Here is a 25,653-nt window from a genome sequence, read left to right as displayed (position 1 = left end):
TAGCCCTGGTAGAGGCCCTTCACTGACTGCTAAAAGTGAGTATAATACACTGCCCAGGCCACCAGAAAGGGGATTCCCCCATCGCCGGGGGAAACAACTTGGCCAATTCTGAGGCAAAGGTGGCAGCCCACTGGTCCACGTCTATTCTATTAGTTAACATCCCTGAGCTAGAAAAGCCCAAGTTTAAATACTCTGCTGAGGACGTAGCAGTGATCTCAAGGGACTCTAATAACTATTATAATCAGGAAAAAGGGGGATGGCATGCAGCATCAGGCAAGCCTATCTTGCCACAAGAACAAGCATGCGCCATGATCAAACAAATGCACCAATGGACTCATCTGGGAGTAAACAAATTGGTCCAAACTGCCCTAAGAACAAAATATCATATCATAGGGTAAAACAATTAGTAGAGCAGATAGTTAAAAGCTGTGTACCTTGTCAAAAAAGTAAATGTCTGCAAAAATACAGCGGGACCTGGCAGGAGACTTAGGGGAGACAGACCTGGAGTATATTGAGAAGTAGAATTTCCAGAGATCAAGCCAGGTAAATATGGTTACAAGTATCTCCTAGTTTTTGTAGACACCCTCTCTGGATGTGTAGAAGCATTCCCAACAAAGCATGAAACAGCCACCATCATGGTCAAGAAAATCCTGGAAGAAATCTTCCCACGCTTCGGGGTACCCAAGGTAATTGGGTCCGACAATGGGCCCACCTTCATTGCCAAGGTAAGCCAGGGAGTGGCCAGATACCTAGGGGTTGATTGGAAATTACATTGTATCTACAGACCCCAGAGTTCAGGACAGGTAGAAAGGATGAACAGAACTCTAAAAGAGACCCTGACTAAATTAACCATGGAGACTGGTGTGGACTGGATGGTGCTCGTTCCCTTGACCCTGTTTAGAGCTAGGATCATCCCCTCCCGGTTCAACCTGACCCCTTTTGAAATTCTCTATGGTACCCCTGCCCCCTTGACTTTACTGGGGGATGCCTTTGAACCCACTTGCCACAGTAACAGTGATTTATATGCCAGGTTAAAAGGACTGCAAGTGGTGCAGAAGGAAGTCTGGACACAGCTGGCGGCCACCTGTGAACCTGGGACCCCCGAAGTTTCTTACCAGTTCCAGGTTGGGGACACAGTCTATGTAAGGCAACACCGCTCCCAATCTCTGGAACCCCGCTGGAAGGGGGACCCTGCGCTGCACTAAAAGAAAAATGTTATTTTTACATTGATCACTCAGGGGTAATTAAAAACTCCATGGCCAAAATCAGGGAAGGCCTAGCCAAAAAAAAAAAAAAAATTCAGGGCTGGTTTGAGTCATGGTTCAATTCCTCCCCCTGGCTCATGACCCTCGTGTCAACCCTGTTAGGACCACTAATTATTTTAATATTGCTTCTAACTTTCGGTCCCTGCATTTTAAATTGCTTGCTAGCTTTTGTTAGAGAATGTGTTAGTACTGTTCAAATTATGATGTTAAGGCAACAATATCAGGAATTAAACCAACAGGAATCAGTATTTCATGATTGAAATACCCACAAGAAAAAGGGGGGAATGTGGACCTAAACCCCCTTCCCCCACCCTTGAATATTAACTGACTAGCTTTTCTGCTTCTGTAATTAGCTTGCGCAAGGTTTTACAAGCCCCTGTGGGTGTGACTTTCCCAAAACGCCCAAAGTTCACCCAGTTCCAGGAAGGGCCTAACCACACAAGGGGTGGGCTATTGGGCAATTCCCCAGTTCCTCATCTCTATACCACCCCGCTGAAAGCCACCAATGAATTTAAAAGTCACCTCAAGTGACCAATAAGCTTCATACAACTCATGCTGTTGCCAAAGTCTGCCTACCAAACTGTATAAAATGTGCTCGTATTAAGAGCTCGGGGCCATTTCTGTCCTGAAGATGGAGTGACCCCAGCATGCTGGAAATAAAAATCCTCTTGCTTGATTGCAGCGATCTCTGTCTCCTGGTCTTTGCGAGATGAGCCTTCCCAACAAGTAAGATTTGTGCTTTCGGGCCAGTCTTACACTTCTAGTTTCCAATATCTTTTTTCTCGTTTCTTTCTAAGACCTCATCAGAATGCTCTTTGCCATCCATATTTTATTAACATTCTGATCACAACCACTTCACTAATCTCTAAGAAGTTTCAGACTTTCCCTACAGTTCTTCTCTTTGTCTGAGCTCTACCCAGAATTGCCCTTAATGCTCCTCTTATGGTAATATAGGCTTTTTCTAGTCTGCACTTCAAAACTGTTCTAGCCTCTACCCATTACCCAGTTTCAAAGGCACTTCCACATTTTCAGGTATTTGTTATAGCACTGTTCCACTCTCCTGGCACTCTCTCTGGTACCAGTTTCGGTCTTAGTCTATTTTGCACGAGTATAAAAGAATACCCGAGATTGGGTAATTTATAAAGAACAGAAATTTATTTTCTCACAGTTCTGGAGGTTAGGAAGTCCAAGATCAAGGCACCAGCATCTAACGAGGGCCTTCTTGCTGCATCCTCCTGAGAGGTGGAACAACATGTTCTAACATGGTGGAAGGTAGAAGGGCAAAGACTCAAAAAGGAGTTGAACAGCATTATAACAGCATTAATCCCACCCATGAGGGTGGAGCTCTTATGGCCTAATCACCTCTTAAAGTTCCTTCCTTACAATGGCAGTTAAATTTCAACATGAGTTCTGGAGGAGTGATTCAAATCATAACAATATGTAAAAAGCCTGTGTAATTTAGATAATACTATGTAATGATAGGTGGTAATGATTAACAATGAAAATGATTAACAAGATTTTGGTATATTTTAAACAGCAGTTGCAAAGAGACTCCCAGGGCATTGGCTAATGTCTTTTTTGTTTTTACATATAAGCTCATGAGAGTTATCCAACAGTATTTGTATTCAATGGACTATTTTTTTGAAATGAAAAAAAGCATTCAACTTTTACCTGCTTTTTTCTGGGAATGAATATGATGTTTTATATAAATAAATAAAATTCCAAGTATAGGTGTTTAGTCGGGGACAAATTGACATTTTGACTTAATTTGCTTTATATATCTGTAGGCATGAGGGAAGAAAATTATCTGCTTTCTTGTGCCTAATCAGTGAACATACACTACTGCTGTGTGGAAATCTGAAGTACCAGAAGTGGGTGAAAATGGAAATGTTTTATTTGGCAATTTCCAGAAAAACATTTTTTTCTTGGCAGTCTTTTCTTTGTACTTTGAAAATAAAATAATACCTATTTGTAAAACAAATGAGTATCATATGGGCCCTGAGATTAGGAAAAATATCATGTGAACCCTAAATTTTCTGTGTAGCCAAGTGGTTTATATACTGTTTTTTTTTTTTTTTTTTTTTTTGAGTCTTAAGAAGAAGAATAGCATAGTGGTTAGACATATCAGCTCTGGAGGTGGAAAGCCTAGTTGAGAAAACAGTTCCACCATTTACTAACTGTGAATTTGGGCAGAGGTGCTTGTATTAGTTTCCTATGGCTGCTGTAATGAGTTACCACAAATTTAGTGGATTAAAGCAACAGAAATTTATTTTCTCACAGTTCTGGAGGCTGAGGTCTGAAATCACTATCTCTGGACCGAAATCAAAATGTTGACAGGGCTGCATTCCTTTATGGAGGCTTGAGGGGAAAATCCATTCCTTGCCTTTTTCATCTTCTGGTGGCTGCTGGCATTCCTTGGCTTGTGTCTGCATCACTCAAATCTCTGCCTCTGTGGTCACATTGTCTTTTCCTCTGTCTGTTTCAAATCTGCCACTGTCTCTCTCTTATAAGGATACTTGTGAGTGAATTTAGGACCCACCTAGATAATATAGGATAATCTCCCCTTCTTAAGATCTTTTATATTCTAATTACATCTATAAAGACCCTGTTTCCATATAAGGTAACATTAACAAATTCTAGGGATTAGGACCTGACATCTTGGGGAGGGGGCCAGTTCACACTACAACAGAGCTTAAACCTTTCTGAGGCTTCATTTTCTTCATCTCTACAATGGTGATGATGATAGCATCCACCTCCTAGGTCCATGTGAAAGATTAAAAGAATGTAATAATTTATGTAAGTTGCCGGCCATACATGGGAGAGATATATCAGCTGCTATGATCATAGCATAAAGCACCCCTTCCAGATAATTTTAAAAATAGAGCATATTCAGACCAAGTTTATATTTTCATTATGGCTAAACACAAATATAGGTACTAGAAAAAGAGAGAGGAACCATTAAAATGGTATTGTTTCAGTATCCCTTAAAGCACTGAACAACATTGCTTGTTCTCCCTGAAGGTATACTGAATTCTGTTGCTAATACTGAAGACAATGGGCATAATATATCAAGACATGTTTTTTCCTGGCTAAAATATCACAGATAAATGTATATGTCATGAGGTGGGGAGCCATGAATTTGTATTGTCTGCTTTTTAAAAAAATAAATGTTTTAAGTTTTAGAATAGTTTTAGATTTACAGAAAAGTTGTAACAATAGTACAAAGGGTCCCCATATATCCAGTACCCAGTTCCTTCTACTGATAATATCTTACATTGCTATGATATATTTGTCACAACTAATGAAACCATCTTGATATATTATTATTACCTAAAGACCCTACTTTACTTGATGTTTTTTAGGTTTTTGCTAATGTCCTTTTTCCGTTCCAGGATCCCATTTAGCATACCACGTTACATTTAGTCATCATGTCTCTTTAGGCTTCTCTAGATTGTGGCAATTTCTCAGGCTTTCCTTGTTTTGATGATCTTTACAGTTTAAAGAAGTACTTGTCAGGTATTTTGTAGAATATCTTCAATTTTAGAATTGTCTGATGTTTTTCTCATGATTAGACTGGGATTATAGGTTTATTGGAAGGAAGACCACAGAGATAAAGTGCCATTCTTATTACATCATCTCAATAGCACATGCATCAACATAATTTATCACTGATGGTATTGACTTTGATCACCTGGTTCAGGTAGTGTTTGTCACATTTCTCTACTGCTTAGAGTAACTCTTTTTTCTCCCTTCTTTTTATATTGTACTCTTTGGAATAAAGTTACTATGTATCAACACATTTCTTTAAAATTGTCATATAATAGGCTCTCTCTGCTTCCATCATCTTGCAATGTGAGACCCCCGGTTCACTGTTGCCACCACCAGGTGGACTTTGGACTTCCCAACCTCAGAGGCTGAATATACAATAGACGTTTTCTTTTGACAAAAGTGGAAAGATGAACATTTAAAATTTAAAGGTCCTATGAATATCCTTCGACTTAACAATTTAATGGCTAGAAAAATCTGGACTCCAGATACTTTCTTTCATAATGGGAAAAAGTCCGTAGCTCATAATATGACAATGCCAAATAAGCTGCTTCAAATCCAGGGTGATGGGATTCTGCTGTATACAGTGAGGCTTACAGTTCAAGCTGAAGGTCCAATGCACTTGGAGGATTTTCCAATGGCTGTTCATTCATGTCCTCTGAAATTTGGCAGCTATGCATAGACAGCCTCAGAAGTAACATATATTTAGACTTACAATGCATCTGATTCAGTACAGGTGATTGCTCCTGATGGCTCCAGGTTAAATCAGTACAATCTACTGGGCCAATCAATTGGGAAGGAGACAATTAAATCCAGTACAGGTGAATATACCATAATGACAGCTCATTTCCATTTGAAAAGTAAAATTGGGTATTTTGTGATTCAGACATATCTGCCAGCACCATGACTGTCATTCTCTCCCAAGTGTCATTCTTGCTTAACAGAGAATCTGTGCCTGCAAGAACTGTGTTTGGAGTAACGACTGTTCTGACAATGACAACTCTAGGCATCAGTGCTTAGAATTCTCTCCCCGAAGTGGCTTATGCAACGGCCATGGACTGGTTTATTGCTGTTTGTTAAGCACTTGTGTTCTCTGCCCTAATTGAATTTGCAACTGTTAATTACTTCACCAAAAGAGGATGGGCTTGGGACAGGAAGAGTGTTTAAATGACGAGTGTGATTCTATTATGTGCTTTGCATGATTGTATTAATACCAAGGTCACAAATGCATCATATTAACAGAATTTGCCATGAAGACAGCCTTGACATTAAAAATTCCCTCGCAAAAGGTAATCCATAATCCTTAATAAAATAAAATTGTTACATGAAAAAAATTGTCATATAATATGAGATTTGTCCTTCTGTGATTGGCTTATTTCACTTAGCACAATGTCCTCAAGGTTCACATGTTGTAGAATGTGTCAGAATTTCCTTCCTTTTTAAAGACTGAGTAATATTTCACTGTATCTGTATGCCACATTTTGTTTATCTGTACATCTGTTGATGGACATTTGGGTTGCTTCCACCTTTCCACCTTTTGGCTATTGTGAATAATGTTGCTTCCATGAATATGGGTTCTGGCTCCCACATTTAAGAAGTGGGGAGTGATGTTCACCCACCTTTATGGCAGAGTATCTACATAAGTGGTTTGGAGTTCCTCTGCATGGAAGATTGTTTATTCCCCCCTTCCCATTAATTATTTAATCGCTTATTTATATTAGTATGGATATTTATTTTATACTTTGGGCTATAGTTCAATACTTTATTTAATTGCCCAAATTTTTCCAGGTTTGGCCATTGAGACCTTTCACTTGGCTCCCATGTTGACTTGACATACTCCCGTTGTTTTATTTTTTGAGCATTTCCTTTCTGGCACTATTAGATAGGCTAAGCTCATCTTGTATATTTCTTTACCCAGTCCTAGAATCAGCCATTTTTCCAAGGAGCCTTGGTTCTTTTTACTGGAAAATAGCATTAGAAATCAAGTTCTGGATACTAGATGTGCTTGTTGCTACTGGGGTGTTGTTGCTTTTAGGCATTCTCAGCGGACAGGGCTTGGAAATATATGTTTATACCAACCCACGTGTACACATGTATCTGTAATTATTTCTATATTTATCAATCATTTTCTATATTAAGCTAAACATGAGTTTATACTGATGTCTCTAACTCTGTTCCAGTGTCATATGCTTACATGTGCTCATTATTTAGTTCGTAAGTGTTCATTCTATTTTACTTAGCAGTGAGAACCCTGACTTTCATCATCCACCATTCACTTATTTGTTTGCACAATCCCGGTATATATGTATAATGATTTCAGAATTGTTAACACATAGCCCTAAAGGAAACACCTTTCCCAAGTAGAGTACAGTGCAATGCTTTCTGCTTTTAGTCTTATAGTCTCCAGTCATTTACAAAGTTACTGAGGTTAGCACCTTTCCCCCCACTTCCGTCAGTGAGGTTGTTTTGTTACAGGAACAGAGGCAGACAGGCTGTTGAGAAACCAAGCATCACTTGGAGGGTTGGAGAACTCAAAGTTTTATTATGCTGGTGGGCCCAGAGGAGTTCATACTCCAAAGTCTGAGCACTGACTCAGGACTTGCAAGGGTTTATATAGGGCACATTCTTCTGGGGTTTTAGTTTTCATTTTCTTGGAAACTGCACAGCAGGCGCTAGGCTGATACAAGAAGCAGGCGGTGTTAGAGAAGCAGAACAAAAAGCGAAAGTGGAGGCATGGGTTCAAGCTTTTCTGGGCTGTCCATATCATTCCCCCCTTTGATGCTCTCTCTTCAGTTCTTTGAGTGAGCATCATATTCAGGCCACAAGGGAAAAAAATGATGTGGTACACACGACAGAAAATCAAAACAAATGCAAATATCACTAGTCTTAAAAAACAAAGTCCAGCAATTTCTTCAGGGGCACACTCCCTCATCAGAGATCCTCAAGCTTCAGCCATGCATTGACTGGTCAGCTTCCAGAGTGACCAGGGCAGGGCTGTTGTTCAGTCACCTCTGGAGTCGGACCTTGAGTGGGGTTGTGGAGTCAATCTTTATGATCCAGGGCATTTTGTCATCTGGTACAGCTGCCTTTTTGACCCAGGTGTGGCGGATACAGGGCACGAGACCTGCGACTTTAACTGCTGTGGGAGTGGTTAGAACAACCATGTGGGGGCCTGTCCCAACAGGCTGGAGAGACCTTTTTTTCCAGTCTTTGACCCAGACCATATCCCCAGGCTGGTGAGGGTGTGTCCAGTTCCCTAAAGGAATAGGGGCCTGTTCTAGTACTTCCCTTGTTATCTGATGGAGAGTTTTTTCTAGAGCTAACAAATGTTGGGATAACCCTAGTTCCCCCAAATGTTGGGGGTTTCCCTTCAGTTTGGCTACAATTGAGGGTGGCCTCCCATACATGACCTCATAGGGGTAATACCCCAAAGGCCCTGGAATGCATTGGGCCTGGAATAAGGCTACCCAAGGCAACTTTGTTTCCTGGCATAGCTTAGCTAAAGTGGTCTTGAGGCTCTGATTCACGCACTCAACTTTCCCTGAGCTCTGTGGCCTATATGCCGCATGGAGTTTCCATTTGATTCCTAGTGTCTTGGCCAAAGTCTGAACAACTTCTGACATGAAGGCTGGCCCATTGTCAGATCCCATAGTTAGTGGCAGCCTATGCCTTGGTATGACTTCCTTTAGGAGGGCCCTGGCTACTTCCTGTGCTTGCTTGGTACTGGTTGGTAGACCCTTGACCAATCTGGTGAAGGAGCAGATTAAAACTAGCCTCTGTATCGCCTTATTTCAGTGAAGTCTACTACTAGGTCTTCAAATGGTGCGGTCCCAGTTGTTTGTACACCTGGAGGTGGCTTAGATTTCTGTCTGGTGTTGTTCCAGGTGCATGTCAGGCATCGGTAACTGATCTGGACACAGAGTGAGGGGAGCCTACTTATAAAGTAGTATCGGCTCAGTGTGGCTTCAAGGACCTTGGGTGTTGCATTGCATGATTTTGGCAGCATTGCTCAAGTCCATAGCAGGTTCTGTTTGGGCGGGTCTTCTTTTGGCCGTTCAGTCTGCCAGCCAGTTTACTTTACTGATTTTATCACTCCCTTTCTGTGTCCTCTGCAGTGTATGACAGCCACTTGAGTAGGCTCCCATACTGCTTTGAGTAGTTGGAGGATCTCTTCTTTGTTTTTAATTGTCTTTCCCCCTGCTGACAATAGCCCCCTTTCCTAGTATATGGCCCCATAGACATGTAAGGAATCAGTATAGATATTGATCAGTTTTTCCTTCGAGTATCTGAGTGTTTGTTTTAGTGCCCATAGTTCTGCTCATTGTGCTGATCAACCTTGAGGCAGGGGCTTTGCCTCTATAACTCTTTCATCAGTAGTTTTATGTATCCAGCTCTTCATTGTCCTTCTTGTATATAGCAGCTCCCATCTGTGAACAGTTCTATGTCTGGGTCAGTCAAGGGCAGGTCTGTCAGATCAGGCCTGCTGGAGTATATCTCATCCATTAGTTCTTTGTTCATTCCAGCAAAGCCCTCTAATTTCTAGAGTTTGCGTCAGATGTTGGCGCAAGACTGGGATACAAAGGCTGCGTTCATTGGTTCTCTGTTGCTCTGGGGTCAAATGGTGTATAGAACTGGAAGGCTTTGCACAGCCTTTCATAGAACTCTGCAGGTGGCTGGTCAGACTTCTGAGCCACCATGGTGGTTTTGGACATGTTGGTCGGCTTCTTCACTCTGGCCCTTAGTCCATGGAGGAGAGCTTCCTGATATCATCAGAGGCTGTTTCTCCTTTCCAGTATTGAAGTCCCACGCCGGTGGGGTGTCAGGGGCTGCATTTCTGGCCTGTATTTCATGGTCCAGGGTGCCAACAGGTGCTTGTTCTTGGAGCCATTGTTGCGCCGCCATCAGGATGCATTGTCACTCCTCAGTGCTGAAAAGTGTAGTGTGGTGTTTCCAATTCAGAAGGTTGGTGCATCCGGCTGGATGCTACCAGCCAGGTTGATCTATTGTGGGCCTCTGGTCTCCCAAAGGGGCATCTGAAGGGCTGGAGGTTGCTGTGTGGAGTGGAGGTGTCTTCCCATTGGCTCGGGAATGGTTGGGAAAGAGGGAGCTGGCAGCGTTTGTGGGGATGATGGGACTGATGCCAGGGAACTGTCCAGCAGTCAGTAGGGGCATATGGCAGGGGCAGTGGCTCATCATCTTCAGCTCCTTGGAAGATAGGCTTTGGGTCTCTCATGGGCCATTGGTCTCAGAGCGAGCACACTGCTAAGACCCTACACTGTCCCTTGTGTATGCAGAATCAGACCCATGAGGGGCATGGTTTGGGCATTTTATATCCAGGAATCAATGTAAGGGAATTGATCCGGTGGCTGGGGTCCCATGTCACCACCCCATATACAGCCTTGATGGTCGGGAGGGAGAGCGTTCCCTCTGACAGCCATCCTATGTTGAAGGTGGGCCACTCAAGTTTGCAAAGGGTTCAGAGCATCCCGGGAGTCAACTTGACCCCATAGTCCCCCGAGTTACCCTTCTTGAAGTTTTTGAGCATACCCTCCAGGACAGTGGGTTTAGAGGTGGTCCCCGCCATGATGGTGAGGGAGGTGATGGTGTTTGTGCCACTGTGCCTGGTAACTTAAGTAGCATTGGTGTCACCACCCTTCAAAGGCAAGGATTTCCCACTGGGCCCTCTTGAAGAGGGGAGAGAGGAGGACCCAAGTGCTCAGGTCCTGCAGGGACTTAAGTTCTGTGGTGCGGGGTGGGGGACATTGACAGAATAGGGGTAGCAACAAGTGAGTGTGGAGGTATTTGTGAGAGGGGGCTTTGGACAAAGACTTCTCATGGGTCTGAGGACAGATCCATGCCTCCATAACAGATTGTGGGGAAGTTGGGGACTGAGGTGAGGTAGTCAGTCTGGTGCCATGGAGGCAGAAACAGCACCTTGTGTGTGGGAGGGCGAGGCAGCAAAGGAGCTCCCGCACCCAATGAGCAAAGAGTTGATTACTTAAGGCCTCAAAAAAGTTCTTGCCACGTTGTCTGGGGCAGAGGGGGCAGCCAGACATGAGGTGCCTTGTGTTCTCTACCATAAGCCTCCTGTGTTGCCCTCTCTGCAGCGGTGATGCACACAAACAAGGGTGTGGTGACCCTCCTCAGAGAGGAAGAACCATTCAGATGTCTGCCTGGCCACATCCCTTGTGGGAAGGTCAGGTCTGTCTTGGCTAAGGTGTATTCGTATAAATTCCGGGCCTGGTCGCAGTCCCCAGGGACTGGAATCACCATTGTGCCATATGACATGACCATGGCTGCGGTTAGAACCCACTCAGGTGCCATGGCATAGTCACCTTGGCACCGCAGAGGTTCATTCACTCATACAGACACTCGGAGTTTAAAACAGTCTTCCCCCCTCAGGAGGTCCTGATTGAACTGGCAGTCTCCTGCAAGGTGACTGTGGGAGGTGATCAAGTTCCCCTTCTGCCCAGAGGCAGGACTGAACTAAACTGGGTCTGATTCCCGAGACCTTACCTGATCCTGAATTTCTTGGGTATGAGTTAGTCTGTTCCTCCACTTACTCCATCCCAGGCTGGTCACCCTGGGGTCATCCGAGTCTCAGTGAAGGAGGACCCAAGAAAGCATTTGGGTGGTGCCACCCTGTTCAAAAGCTGAGCCTCCTCCACTCCAAGGGTGGCCCCCTCCTGGGCCGGTGGCTCAAAGGGCCAGTCTGGTTGGTTTTCCAGTCAGGGAACCAGAAATGATATGGGCACAGAAGCAGACAGGCTGCCAAGAAACCAAGTGTCACTTGGAGGGTTGGAGAACTCAGTTTTATTATGCCAGTAGGCCCAGAGGAGTTCACACTCCGAAGTGAGTGCCTATTCAGGACTTGCAAGGGATTATATAGGGCACATTCTTTTGGGGTTTTAGCTTTTGTTTTCTCAGAAACCATGCAGCAGGGGCTAGGCTGATGCAAGAAGTGGGTGGTGTTACAGAAGCAGAATGAAAAGCGGAAGTGGAGGTGTGGGTTTGACCTTTTCTGGGCTGTCCGTATCAGTTTCATAAATTGCTAATACAGTTAGATTGTTTTGTTGCGTTGTGCATTTCATCCTGCGATCAGCTCACTTCCTAAATGATATTTAAAATTTTGCATACATTAAAGTTCACTTTTTGTACTATAAGTTTCTCTGGGTTTTGACAGATGCATAGTGTCATGTATCTACCACTATAATTTTCATACAAAATAGTTTCATTCTTTGGTTTCTGATTTTAAATAAGTTATCAATAGATAGCATTCTTTGGTAAAGGGCCACAAAAATCAACTACACTGTATACTGATAAATTTTAAAAAATAAATAAATAAACTCCCATAAGCAACTCTCAGCAATAGGGATTGTATGTGGATCTATGTCAATTCAATAAATATCATTTCACATATAAAATAAAATATTTAGGACAATTGTGGAATCTAATCCTAGAGTCCTAAGTGTTTTTTGAGGTATACTTGTTATATAAATCAAAATAAGAATATGACATTTGTAGTTTAAAGTTTCAAAAGATCCTTTATATGCATCATCTCAAAAGAGTCTTAAAATAGTCCTAGGAGAGAGATAGGCAAGTGTTAATATTCCCATTTCACAGAAAAGAAAACTGAGGCTTAAAGAGGTTAGAGAAAGTTTCAAAATCACACAGCTGGTAATCATAGGGGCTGAGACTAAAATCAGATCTTCTAGAGCCAAGTCTAGGGCTATTTCCACTGTATCAGCCTCCCTTATCGTATTATCATATTTGTAAAATATTTTGGGGAAAAGGTATTTCCCTTCTCTTTTTTCCATTATTTGAAATGGTGCCAACAAATTGGGGAAAGATGTAGACATTGTTTTCTCCAGGATTTGGTTTCTAGGATCTTATCTACTAACCCTTCCCTGCTTTGTTAATTGTTTAAGTAGGTCAAACTCCAACACTGAGCCCTATAGAGTTAATTTAGAGCAGTTAAATGAGTGTCTGATGAAAAGGGGGATAGGTTAACTATTTGTTAGATTGGTCTCAAAATAAAACATTAGTGTTTTGCGATTACTTTGTGATACTCTCACAACAATGTTTTTGGAATCTTTACTGACTACTATTAAACTCTAGCAAAGTTAGTGGCTCAAAAAATTGACATGAACTGGAGCAAAAAGCATAAGATATTTTAAAATAACAATCTTGAAAATTAGGGAATATTAAAATTTTAATTTACAGTGCTATAGAAAAGACAGTGCTTTTAAGCTGAATTTGAATATAGCATCCCATGATTTATTCTCTTTCTACTTTATCTTATGAGTTTTAAACATGTTATCTAGTGATGCAGAAGATGCTTCCTGAATCCAAGACATATATTTATTGCTGATTGGCAAGTACAGCAGTCATTAGTGCTGCTTATTGAATATTTCTGGCTCTTTTCTTCCAGGCAAATGGTACAATTGCATTTTCTTGGCCCGCTTATGATTGGGTGTGGCCTGATGACCAGCTTTGCCAATGGATTGTGAGTAGAAGTGACAAGTCTACCTTCTGGGACCAACATTTTATTGCTGTGTGAAACCCTTTAAACATTTATTTTTTCTTTGATTGTGGTGACTAGCAAAATTCAAGACAGTGGCTTCTCTGTAAACTTTGGTTCCTAAGTGATGATGATGATAAGATCCTCCCTAGAGATCCATGATGTACATGAAGTGTGAAGGATAAATAGACCTTTGTTGTTTAAAGCCTGTTTCTGCACCATAACCCAGGTGATTCTGACTGATACACATTGCAAACATCTAAGCAACATATAGTTCAATTCGAAGACATTGTGCTAGGCTTTAATTTGCAAAAGCTCAATAAAACATGGCTGCAGTTCTAAAGCAGGTCATAGTTTGGTAGGAATGACATACAAGTAAAAAAATAAATAAATAAAACCCACATGAAAAGAAATAAAAAGCTCTGTATGGAAACACAGATTAAGGAACAATTAACTGCCTAAGCAGGGATAAAGGAAAACTTTCCAGAGAATGTGACATTTGAATTGTGTTTTGAAAGATGTGTAGAATTTTTGCTAGGTAGACATAGCTGGGAAGATGAATTCTAGGCAAAGGAAATATTCTATGTGAAAAATATGAAAGATCATGTAATTAAAAGAAAGAATAGTTTTTTTTTCTTCCTTCCAGCCTTGAGAACAGTTTTGTAATGCAAAGTTAGAGATTATATTACTACCTTTACTAAATTGCAAGATAAAACACTTGGTAGCTTATATTTTATAACATATATTAAATGTATACCTTTATATGCATGCTTGCACACACATACATGAAAGTGAGCAATTTAATCTTTTGTGACACTTCAGTGACATGAAGATGTGTGATTATTTGACTCATGTCTCTCTCTCCACTGTACTGTCACCTCTACAATGTCAGGAAAGAGACCTCATTTTCTTCAATCTTAATATGAATTACCATTGCTTTGCACAGTTCCAGCCTACAGTAAACACACAATAACTGTTCAGTGAATAAGCATTTGTGGTCCTTAATGACAATGTATCATCAAATGTCACTGCAAGTTTATGAGATATTGATGCTCTTTGAGCCTCTTACTTTAATTGAATTTTCAAAACATCTTTCTGTTTTAATTTCCTTACCTAACCTACTGAAATGTCTTCCCTTCAAAATAGTTCCTCAGTGAACTCCTTCCTCCAATGCTCTTATCTCATGTAATATATCAGGAAACAAAGCTAGAAGTTTTGAATTTTGCTAATTCTGATAGGAAACATACAAGTCTGTTCATGTATTAACTCAGTTTGTACTGAATTTGACAACCATATTCAGAAAATTGAGTTTGAAGGAAAACAAGTGACCAAGTGCTGATAATTGTATATTTCTTACCCTCTGCTTTGTCTTTACCAAGTTTTAATCAGACTTCTCTCCTACACACAGGTTCCTGGACTTTGGCTTGCCCCAAGTCAGAATAAGCACTCAAATGCAGAACATTCCCTCTTAACAGTGTGTGATGCTTAATTTTATATGTCAGCCTGGCTGGGCCATGGTGCCCAGATATTTAGTCAAACACTGTTCTGGATGTTTCTGTGAAGGTGCTTTTTTTTTTTTTTTGATGAGATTAACATTTAAATCAATGTACTTTAAGTAAAGCACATTACTCTCCATAGTGTGAGTGGGCATCATCCAATAAGTTGTTCTCCATATTGCAATAGTCTTTTTGAAAAAAAGTTTCTTCTTATCTAAGTTTGGATTTGTTTTTATTTGACACAAGAACCCAGGAAGGAAGAATAGGAAGATTTAGAATCTAAAAATAGTGGTGTTTAGGGGAAATTAGGAATAGATGCAAATGAACAAAATCATCAGCAAAAAGTCAGAAAAAACAAAGATGAGAATACAAATGAATTTAAGATATACCTGAAGGATAAGAGAACAGATAAAATAATAAAAACAGCTAAGATAAGGAAGTTAAACAGTTGTTCCTTGGCTGAGTATACTTTTTTATTCCCTAAATAAGCATGATATATATTCAGTGAGGGTTGGCCCAAGGGGAATATGTGTTTAGATTATAAAGTAGTCCCCCTTTATCTGCAGAGAATACATTCCAAGACCCCCAGTGGGTGCCTGAAACAGCAGATAGTACTGAACCGTATATAGTCAAGCACTGTGTTTTTACCTATACCTATATATCTTTGATAAAGTTTAATTTATAAATTAGGCACAGCAGGAGATTAACAAAAATAACTAATAATAAGATTATTATAACAATATACTGTAATAAAAGTTATGTGAGTGTGATCTCTCTCTCTCTCCCTGAATATCTTATTTTACTGTACTGTACTCCCCTATTTTCAGATGGCAGTGGACCACCAGTAACTGAAATTGCGGAAAACAAAACTGCGGAGAAGAGGGGACTACTATATTTACAGAATTGTTCTTCAGATTATTAACTGAATATGTTCATAACTCTCTTTATAATAGAAAAATTCCTAAATTTCTTTAGATAAAGAAAAATAGCAAAACATATTTTCATATATTTACTATCTTTCAGGTTGTAAGTGGAATAGAGGAAAAAATGCAATAATTGTGCAAAAGATAGGAAAGAACTTCTGTCCGGTATATAGACCGAGTGACTTTCTAGGCCACAGCTGTACTATCGTACATATGCCTCCACCCCTCAATGGGCATTATTCAAATAGAAATGGATGCATCCCAGGTGGGAATCCCATGCTGAAAACTGCCCTCAAGAGAATGTTTGATTTAGACTTGTTGACAATCTTTGCCAAGTCCATTTCAAGAATGTAGTAAAAAGAGAAATGAAGCATTAAACTCCTTAATTAGTTTTCTTGTGTATTTCAGTGAGGGCAAAATGTCAGACACACGTAGTAATTAGAAGAGAGTTTTAATTTTTCATTAACTATAATTAATGTTGACTTCATGTTTCATTAACATCACTTCTGCTGACTAGGGAATTTATCAAAAGTACAGGAAGGATCATCCGTCTACATTAGATATTGTATTCCAGGTGTGGGAGGAAAGGTGGTACTTTAAAATATATTTTACTCTAGAATCAAGTGAAGTTCAATTACCTCAACCACAGGAAAATTGTAAGTAAGGGTCAGGAGAAAACTTAGGAAGCCATTGTCTACTGGTCTTAATGTTAGAGTTGTCACTGTCATTTTCATTATTATCTGTTTAATGTCCTGTGTTTATTGAAGAATCCACCATTACTTTTCTTGAAAGCAACAGCTACAGGACAACACATTTGCTTAATGGAAATCTCTGTGGTCAGTGTCTTCAAGTGTGAGTGAATGTTCCCAGTGTGCTTCCCTCAACAGAGAGAGAGGATCTGATCCTTTGTTCTGCAGCTGCTGCTGCATTTGCACTGAGCTGCATGGTTCCTGGGAAGGCTGAAGGACAGAAGCCCAAGGGGATGGAAAGATCCAGAATGTAGGAGGACAGATAACATTTTCTGAATAGTTAATAACAGATAAAATCTGATAAACTCTTGCAATATGCTAAACACTGTGTTGCCTACTTTACACGAATAATTCATTTAGTCATTATCACACCCAATTCAACGATGTAAGTGCTACTAATATACTCATTTTACAGATGAGAAAACCAAGGGACAGAATGTTAAATAACTCACCCAAAAGTAACAAAGGTATTCAATATTAGAATCAGGGTTCAAATCCAGGTGTTTTAGCTCCAGAGCCCATCTTCCTAACCATGCTACTATTCAATGAATCCAAAGTCTGGGTAGATAGTTGGATTTAGGGAAGTGCTGGCAGAATGGGGTGATTTGTTTAACAATCTTTTTGAAGAAGGTTTCTTTTGGAGAAAGGAAAGGATGTGTTTTGCTGGGCCAGAGACCGAGAGATTCCCCATGTATGTAAAAAAAAAAAAAAAAAAAATAGGCAAAATTAGTAAAAGGAAAACAAAAAGGCTAAATACAGGATGTGGCAAGGTTTTTGTGGACCTGCGTAAGTCAATTAATTGGAATCAATTTTATCAGATTTTGTTCCTACAGATAAAATAAATATTCAGATATTCATTTGTAATGACCGTACAGCTAATTAGTTTGCCAAAAGACCTTGTGCTTCCCTACACAGGAAACATTCATTTTGAAGTCAGTTGACCTGGGATTGATTCTCCATTTCATCACTTATTAGCTATGTGAACTTGGACAATGAGATGAATCTTATCTGTAAAATGGTGATAATAATATCTACCACATGGGGTTGTTGCAGGATGAAATGCAGATTTTAAAGCACCTAGCATAGTGTTTGGCACATAGCAAGCACTCCATAAATGACAATGATTGTGAAGAAAGGAGAAAGAGGAGGAAGAAAGGGAGGAGGAGGAGAAGCAGAACTTCTATTATTAAGGCTGTCTTAATCTAGATTATGGTGCACCATGGATATAGATAAGTTACTCTTCCTAGAGGAAAAGTTTTAAAGATTTCAAAGGCTATAATTTCCAAATTGTACACATGCATTCTTTATAAAATAGCTTCCAAATAATCTTCATTTTTAGTCAAATATATTCAAATATAAATTGAAATATACTTTCTTCAGTTAAAGATGTGCCCCATTTAAATTTTCTACACTGCATAAAGCTTTGTGATTTTTGTAACTAGTTTTTCTTTTCTCTAAAAATTAGCATGTCACTTAGTATTCACTTATATTATGCTTTATTATGCTTTATTGTTATAAGATAAAGGACAAACCAATTCAATGTGACAGACAATATAAAATTTAAAAAATTGAGCTAAGGTCTAATTCATTTGAAGATTAAATGACCAATGAAAATGAGAATTAAAGAAAACTTTAAGGTATTTTCACTTGTATTCTTTTTTTTCATAGCTTGGAGATGTATTTCACATACCATAAGATTCACCTACTTAAAGTGTACAGTCCAGTAATTTTTAGTATATTTACAGAATCGTGCAACCATCACCACAATCTAATATTAGAATATTTTGAATACACCCCAAAGAAACTCCATACTCCTTAGCTATTTATTACCCACTAACCCCCATACTCTGTAGATTTACCTATTCTGGGCATCTCATATATGAGGAGTCTTCAAAAAGATCATAGAAAGATTGGCATCAACTTCCAATTATATTTTCCATTAACTTTTTGAAGTATCCCCATAAATATTATAGTATGTGGTTCTATGTCACGGGCTTCTTTCAGTTAGCATAATGTTTTCAAAATTATTCCATGTTATAGCATGTATCATTACTTCATTTCTTTTTATTGCCAAATAATATATTTTTAAAAATTTATTTTATTATGAATATTCATGAGATACAATGCTGATTGTCACCCCTCATGGCATGATGTGAGGGCCAGATTCATACTGGAAGCATACTCATTACGAAAAATTGCTTTTGTACCCTGTGTCCCCCACCAAATTATCCCCACTTTCTCCCTCCCCCTCCCCCTCCATTTTGTAGCCCAAGGAATGTTCTCTGCTTCTGCAAGACCAATGCACTACCAGGGTATTTCCTTCCTTCTTTCTCTCTTACCTCCCACATATGAGTTGAGTACATGTGGTATTTATCCCTCTGTGCTTTGCTTATTTCAATCAATATAAGTTTCTCCAGGGTCATCCATGATGTTGCAAATGGGAGTATTTCATTCTTTTTTATGGTAGAGTAGTATTTCACGGTGTATATATACTACAGTTTCCTTATCCAATCATCCATCAATAGACATTTAGGTTGGTTCCGTATCTTGGCTATTGTAAACAGAGCTGTGATGAACATGGGAGTGCAGGTATCCTTTCAACATGATGATTTCCATTCTTCTGGGTATATACCCAGGAGTGGAATTGCTGGATCATATTGAAGATCTATCTGTAGTTGTTTGAGAAAACTCCATGCTGTTTTCCATCGTGATTGTACTAATTTACAGTCCCACCAACAGTGTAGGAGTGTTTCCTTCTCTCCACACCCTCGCCAGCATTTGTTATTCACTGTCTTTTTGATTATAGCCAATCTAACTGGGTTGACATGGTATCTCAATGTAGTTTTAAATTACATTTCCCTGATGACTAGCGATGTTGAGCATATTTTCATGTACCTGTTGGCCATTTGTATGTCTTCATTAGAAAAATGTCTATCCAGTTCCTTTTCCCATTTTTTAACTGGGTTATTTGTTTTTTTACTGAATAATTGCTTGACATCTATGTATATTCTGGATAATAATCTCTTGTCAGATGCACAGTTAACAAAATTTTTCTCACTTTGTAGCTTGTCATTTCACTCTGTTGATTGTTTCCTTTGCTGTGCAGAAGCTTTTTAGTTTGATGTAGCCCCACTTGTTTATATTTTCTTTTGCTGCTTGTGCTTTTGGACTCATGTTCATAAAGCCTGTGCCCAGACCTAACTGCTGAAGTGTTTCATCTATATTTTCTCTTACTAATTTTATGGTTTCAGGTCTTATACTTAAGTCTTCAATCCTTTTTCAGTTGATTTTAGTGAATGGTGAGAGATACATATCTAGTTTCATTCTTCTGCATATGGATATCCAGTTTTCCCATCACCAATGGTTGAAGTGGCAGTCTTTTCCCCAATGTAGATTTTTGTTGCCTTTGTCCAGTATCAGATGGCTATAAGCCCAAGGAGTGATTTCTGGGTTCTGAATTCTACTCTATTGGTCAGAATGTCTATTTTTATACCAGTACCATGCTGTTTTGCTTACAATAGTTGTGTAATATAATTTTGAGGTCAGGTAGAGTTATGCCGCTGGCTTTATTTTTTTCTGCTCAGGATTTCTTTAGCTATTCATGGTCTTTTGTTGTTCCATATGAAAGATAAGATTGTTTTTTCCATTTTTGTGAAGAATGTCATTTTGATGGGGATTGCATTGAATCTGTAGATTGCTTTGGGTAGTATAGATATTTTCACAATATTAATTCTTCCAATCCAAGAGCATGGAATACCTTTCCATTTTATTGTGCCTTCTTTAATTTCTTTCAGAAGTGGTTTGTAGTTCTCATTTTAGAGGTCTTTCACCTCCTTGGTTAAATTGATTTCTAGGTATTTTATTTTCTTCATGACTATTGTAAATGGGCTTACTTTCTGTATTTCTCTTTCTGTTAGGACATTATTTGAGTATATAAATGCAACTGATTTGGGGGCATTTATTTTGTATCCTGCAACATTAAGTGAAGTTATTGACCAGTTTGAAGAGATTATTTGATAGCATCTTTAGTTTTTTCTATCTATAGTATCATGTCATCTGCAAATAGAGAAAATTTGACTTCATCTTTTCCAATCTGGATTCCCTTTATTTCTTTCTCTTGCCTGATTGCTCAGACTAGTACCTCCAGCACTATGTGAAATAGAAGTGGTGAGAGTGGGCATCCTTGTCTTGTTCCTGTTCTTAAGGGAAAGGCCCTTAGTTTTTCCCCATTCAGAATGATACTAGTGGTGGGCTTGTCATAAATGGCTTTTATTGTGTTGAGATGTTTTCCTTCTATACCAAATTTGTTGAGAGTCTGTATTATGAGAGGATGTTGAATTTTTTCAAATGCTTTTTCAGCATCTATTGAGATAATCATATGGTCTTTCTCCTTGAGTTTATGTGATATATCATATTTATTGACTTTTGTGTGTTGAACCATCCTTGCATCCCTGGGATGAATCCCACTTGATCATAGTGTATATATTTTTTAATATGTTGCTATATTCTAATTGCTAATATTTTGTTGAATATTTTAGCATCTAGGTTCATCAAAGATATTGGCCTGTAATTTTCCTCTTTTGTTGTGTCTTTATCTGGTTTTGGTATCAGAGTTGTGTTGGCCTCATAGAATGAGTTTGAGAGAACAGCTTCTGTTTCAATTGCTTGGAATAGTTTGAAGAGAATTGGTATTAACTCCTCTTTAAAAGTTTGATAGAATTCAGCTGTCAAACCATTTTGACCTGAACTTTTCTTTGCTGAAAGATTGCTAATTACTGCTTCAATATCCTTGCTTGTTATTGGTCTGTTCAGGTTTTCTATCTATTCTTGGTTCAGTCTTGGTAGTTTGTATGTGTCTAGATACTTATCCATATCTTCCAGATTTTCATAGTTGTTGTCATACAGTTGTTTATAACAGTCTCAAATGATTTGTATTTCTGTGGTATCAGTAGTAATGTCTTCCTTTTCATTTCTGATTTTTGTTATTTGGGTCTTCTGTCTTCTTTTTTTTGTTGTTGTTAATGTAGCGAGTGGTTTGTCTATTTTATTTATATTCTCAAAAAGCCAACATTTTGTTTTGTTGATCTTTTCTATTGTTTTTCATGTTTCTATTTCATTTAGTTCTGCTCTGATCTTAATTATTTCTTGCCATCTACTACTTTTAGGTTTGGATTATTGTTGTTTTTCAAGTTCTTTGCAGTATAATGTTAGGTTATTTATTTGAAGTCTTTCCATTCTTTTGATGTAACATTTGTTGCAATAAATTTGCCTCTGAGTACTGCTTTTACAGTATCCCACTAGTTTTGGTATGGTGTGTTTTTATTTTCATTAGTTTCTAGAAAGTTTTTGATTTCCTCTTTAATTTCTTCTTGGACCCATAGGTCATTCAGGAGCCTATTATTTAGTTTCCATGGATTTGTATAGTTTCCAGAGTTTTGCTTATCATTTATTTCCAATTTTAGTCCATTGTAGTCTGAAAAGATACTTGGAATGATTTTAATTTTTTAAATTTGCTGAGACTAGATTTGTGACCTAATATGTGGTCTATCCTAGAGAATGTTCCATGAGCTGATGAGAAGAAAGCATATTCTTTATTTGTTGGGTGAAATGTTCTGTTTATATCTGCCGATTTCAGTTGGTCTAAGGTGTAGATTAAAACCTGTGTCTCTGTGTTGACTTCTTGTCTGGAAGATCTGTCAGATACTGAGAGAGGAATGTTCAGGTCACTCACTATTAATGTATTAGGGCCTATTTCTTTCTTTAGGTCTAAGAGTGTTTGCTTTATATGTCTGGGTGCTCCAGTATTGGTGCATACATAATTATGATTGTTGTATCTTCTATCTGGATAGATCCTTTTCTCATTATATAGTGGCCTTCTTTGTCTCTTTTTGTGGGTTTTGGATTAAAGTCTCTTTTATCCAAAATAAGAATTGCTACTTCTCTTTGCTTTTGATTTCCATTTGCATGGTATATCTTTTTCTGTCTCTTCACTTTTAGTCTAGGTGTGTCTCTACAGGTGAGGTGGGTCTCTTGAAGGCAGCATATACTTGGGTCTAGCTTTTTAATCCAGTCAGTCAGTCTGTGTCTTTTGAATGGGGAGTTTAGTCCATTCACATTTAGGGTAGTTATTGACAAGGGGAGCTTAATTCGTGTCATTTAATTGCTTCTTGTTTAGATGGTTTAAATATCTTTTGATCATTATTTCCCCTTTTATTTCTCATCTTCAGTGTTAGTCAGAAATTTAAGGTGGGATGATTTAGCTTCTTTCTCTTTCTTGCTGGCATTTTTGTTTTAATAGTGGATTTTGATCTTGTGTATTTGTGATAGTGGTCACCATTATTCTGATTTCAGATGAATGACTCCCTTGAGAACTTCTTGCAGGGCTGGTCATGTGGTGATGAACTCCCACAACTTTTGTTTGTCTGGGAAATACACTATTTCTTCCTCATATCTGAAGGAGAGCCTTGCTGGGTAAAAATTCTTGGCTGGCAATATTTTTCTTTTAGTATTTTGAATATATCATTCCACTTTCTTCTGGCCCATAGGGTTTCAGTTGAGAAGTCTGCTGTTACTCTAATGGGGGTTCCCCTATAAGTCACCTGATTCTTTTCTCTTGCTGCTTGTAGAATTTTCTCTTTGTCTTTGGGCTTAGTGAATTTAACTATAATGTCTCTTGGGGAGGATCTTTTTGGATTGAATCTGTTTGGGGACCTTTGAGTTTCTTGGATCTGGAAGTCTGTATCTCAACCTACACCCAGGAAGTTTTCTGTTATTATTTCCTTGAATAGGTTTTCAAAACGTTTCCTTTCTCCTCTCCTTCAGGAATACCCACAATTCGGATGTTAGAATGCTTGAGATTGTCTGCTATCTCTCTTAGAGTTCCTCATTATTTTTAACTCTTTTTTTCCTTTTTATGTCTGCCTGAGTTATTTTTTAAAAAACTGTCTTCAAGCTCTGAAATTCTTTCTTCTGCTTGCTCTACACTGCTGCTCAGGCTCCCCATTGTGTTTTTTATTTCATTGAGTGAATCTTTCATTCCTACAAGTTCTGCTGCACTCTTTTATAAGGTATTAATCTCTTTGTAGATTTTCTCTTTCATATTCTGCATATTTTTTCTTGTTTCATTGTGTTCTCTAAATGAGTCTTCCTTTATTTCTTCAAGTTTTCTTAAGATCATTGCTCAAAATTCTTTTTTGGACATTTCAAGGATTCCCTGTTCCATGGAGTCTGACTTTGGGGCATTACTGTCTTCTTTCAGTGGTGTCATTTCTTCTTGTTTATTTTTAGTTCTAGTATTTTTTTATTGATGTTTGGTCATTTGGTAGAGGATTTGCTTCTTCTGTTGCACTGAGGTTGGCAGTGGAGTGGCCCTGGTTACTACTGTGGTGGTGAATTGTCTTTGCATGACAGTAGGTGTGGTGATGGTTATTTTAAACCACCTTGATTCCTGTTACAGAATCTGTGGTTGTAGAATGAGCCCCCAGCTGCACATGGTAATGTTGGGCTCACCTCAGCAGGTCAGACCTTGAAGGCTGATGTTCCCCTCTGTGTCCAAGGAGCACATAGGTGTCACCTCTGCCATGGGGTTCTGCTGGGCTCACCTCAGTAGGCTGGGGTGCTTGAGTTGGCCACTGCCAAATAATATTCTATTGTATGGATATGCCACATTTTTTTTTATCTGTTCACCACTTGATGGACATTTAAGTTATTTCAATTTTTTGACCATTATTAATAATGCTGCTATGAACATTCTTATACAAGTTTTTGAGTGTACATATGTTTTTATTTCTCTTGTTTAAACACCTAGAAGTGTAATTGCTTAGCTAGTTGAAAACTTTATGCTTAACATTTTGAGCAAGTATCAAACATTTTTCAAAGTGGCTTCATCATTTATGTTCCCACCAACAACATATAAAGGATCAATTTTTTCATATCATTGCCAACACTTGTTATTACCTATCTTCTCAGTTGTAGTCATCCTAGAAGGTGTGAAGAGGTATCTCATTGTGGTTTTGAATTTCCCTGATGACTAATGATGTTTGAGTATCTTTTTATGTACTTATTGGCTGTTTTTATGTCTTTCTTGGAGACATGCCTATTCAGGTGCTTTGATGATTTTTTAATTGAGGTGTATTTTTATTGTTGAGTTGTAATAATTCTTTATATATTCTGGATAAGTACCTTGCCAGAAATATAATTTGCAAATATTTTCTCAGATTTTGCTTGTCATTGCTAAGTGTTCTTTTAGGATGATTCTCTTTTTTCTTCCCTCCTGTAGGATGAAAGTGAATCAAACTCTTTGTGTAGTAGAACAATTAAGCACATGGACTCTGAAGTCATTTAGGACTGGTTGGAGCATGGGTTTAGCCACTTCCCCTGTAATACTGGGAAAGTCCTTTTACCTCTCTGATACCAAACATCTTCATTCGTGAGATGGGATTAATGATAATAGTGCCTTCCTCATAAGGTAAAACTTGTCATACAGGACCAAGCCCACTGTGAATGCTCAATAAATTCTAGCGATTATAATTACTATAACTTATTATAACATACAAATTAATATAATTAGAGAAAATTATCCCTTTAGATATCCCAAAATGAAAAATTCCGGATTCTTATTTTGAAATCACTTTTTGTGAAGGATAAGCTGAATAAGAAGTTTGTCACATATGCACACAGAATTTTTTATCCAATATACTTAGAAATGCTTAAGAAAAGACACACACAGGGTTTTGCTTTCCCTATTGTCCTCTCTCTATGAAGATAGTTTAATAATTAATCTCTTCTGAGGCAAAGCAAACATTTGCAAAAGAATGCGCTCAAGGGCCCACTCCAAATGCTCCAGAACAGCTAGAGAGGAGAAGGCTGCTTTTACTTTAATTTTCCTTGCTGATAAAAGAGTTAGTTAGGAAGCACGTGGGAGTGGGAGAGTGTGGGGGGGGGTGGGGGGGGTAGAAGGGGACACATAATTCTGTAATTCCCACACACTTTCCCTGTGCCTTATGCGCAGTGTGAGAACTTCGTCTAGACACTCACTATTACTTGCCACGTATTTTATGTCTTCTTCCCTGTCCATGGAACGTTTTTCCCTTCATGACTTCCCCAGTACTTAGCACAGTACACTAAGAAAGCAGAAAACATTAATTACAGTCT

General features: G+C 38.8%; 1 pseudogene; it reads left to right on the top strand.

Annotated features, from left to right (window-relative positions):
* Positions 1 to 635: 635 nt before the first annotated feature.
* LOC134368147 (gamma-aminobutyric acid receptor subunit alpha-2-like) lies at positions 636 to 5,978 on the top strand (annotated as a pseudogene).
* The last annotated feature ends 19,675 nt before the right edge of the window (positions 5,979 to 25,653 follow it).

The sequence above is a fragment of the Cynocephalus volans genome, chromosome X (assembly GCF_027409185.1).
Source record: "Cynocephalus volans isolate mCynVol1 chromosome X, mCynVol1.pri, whole genome shotgun sequence".
Lineage (NCBI taxonomy): Eukaryota > Metazoa > Chordata > Mammalia > Dermoptera > Cynocephalidae > Cynocephalus > Cynocephalus volans.
This window is presented reverse-complemented; position numbering and strand designations above follow the sequence as displayed.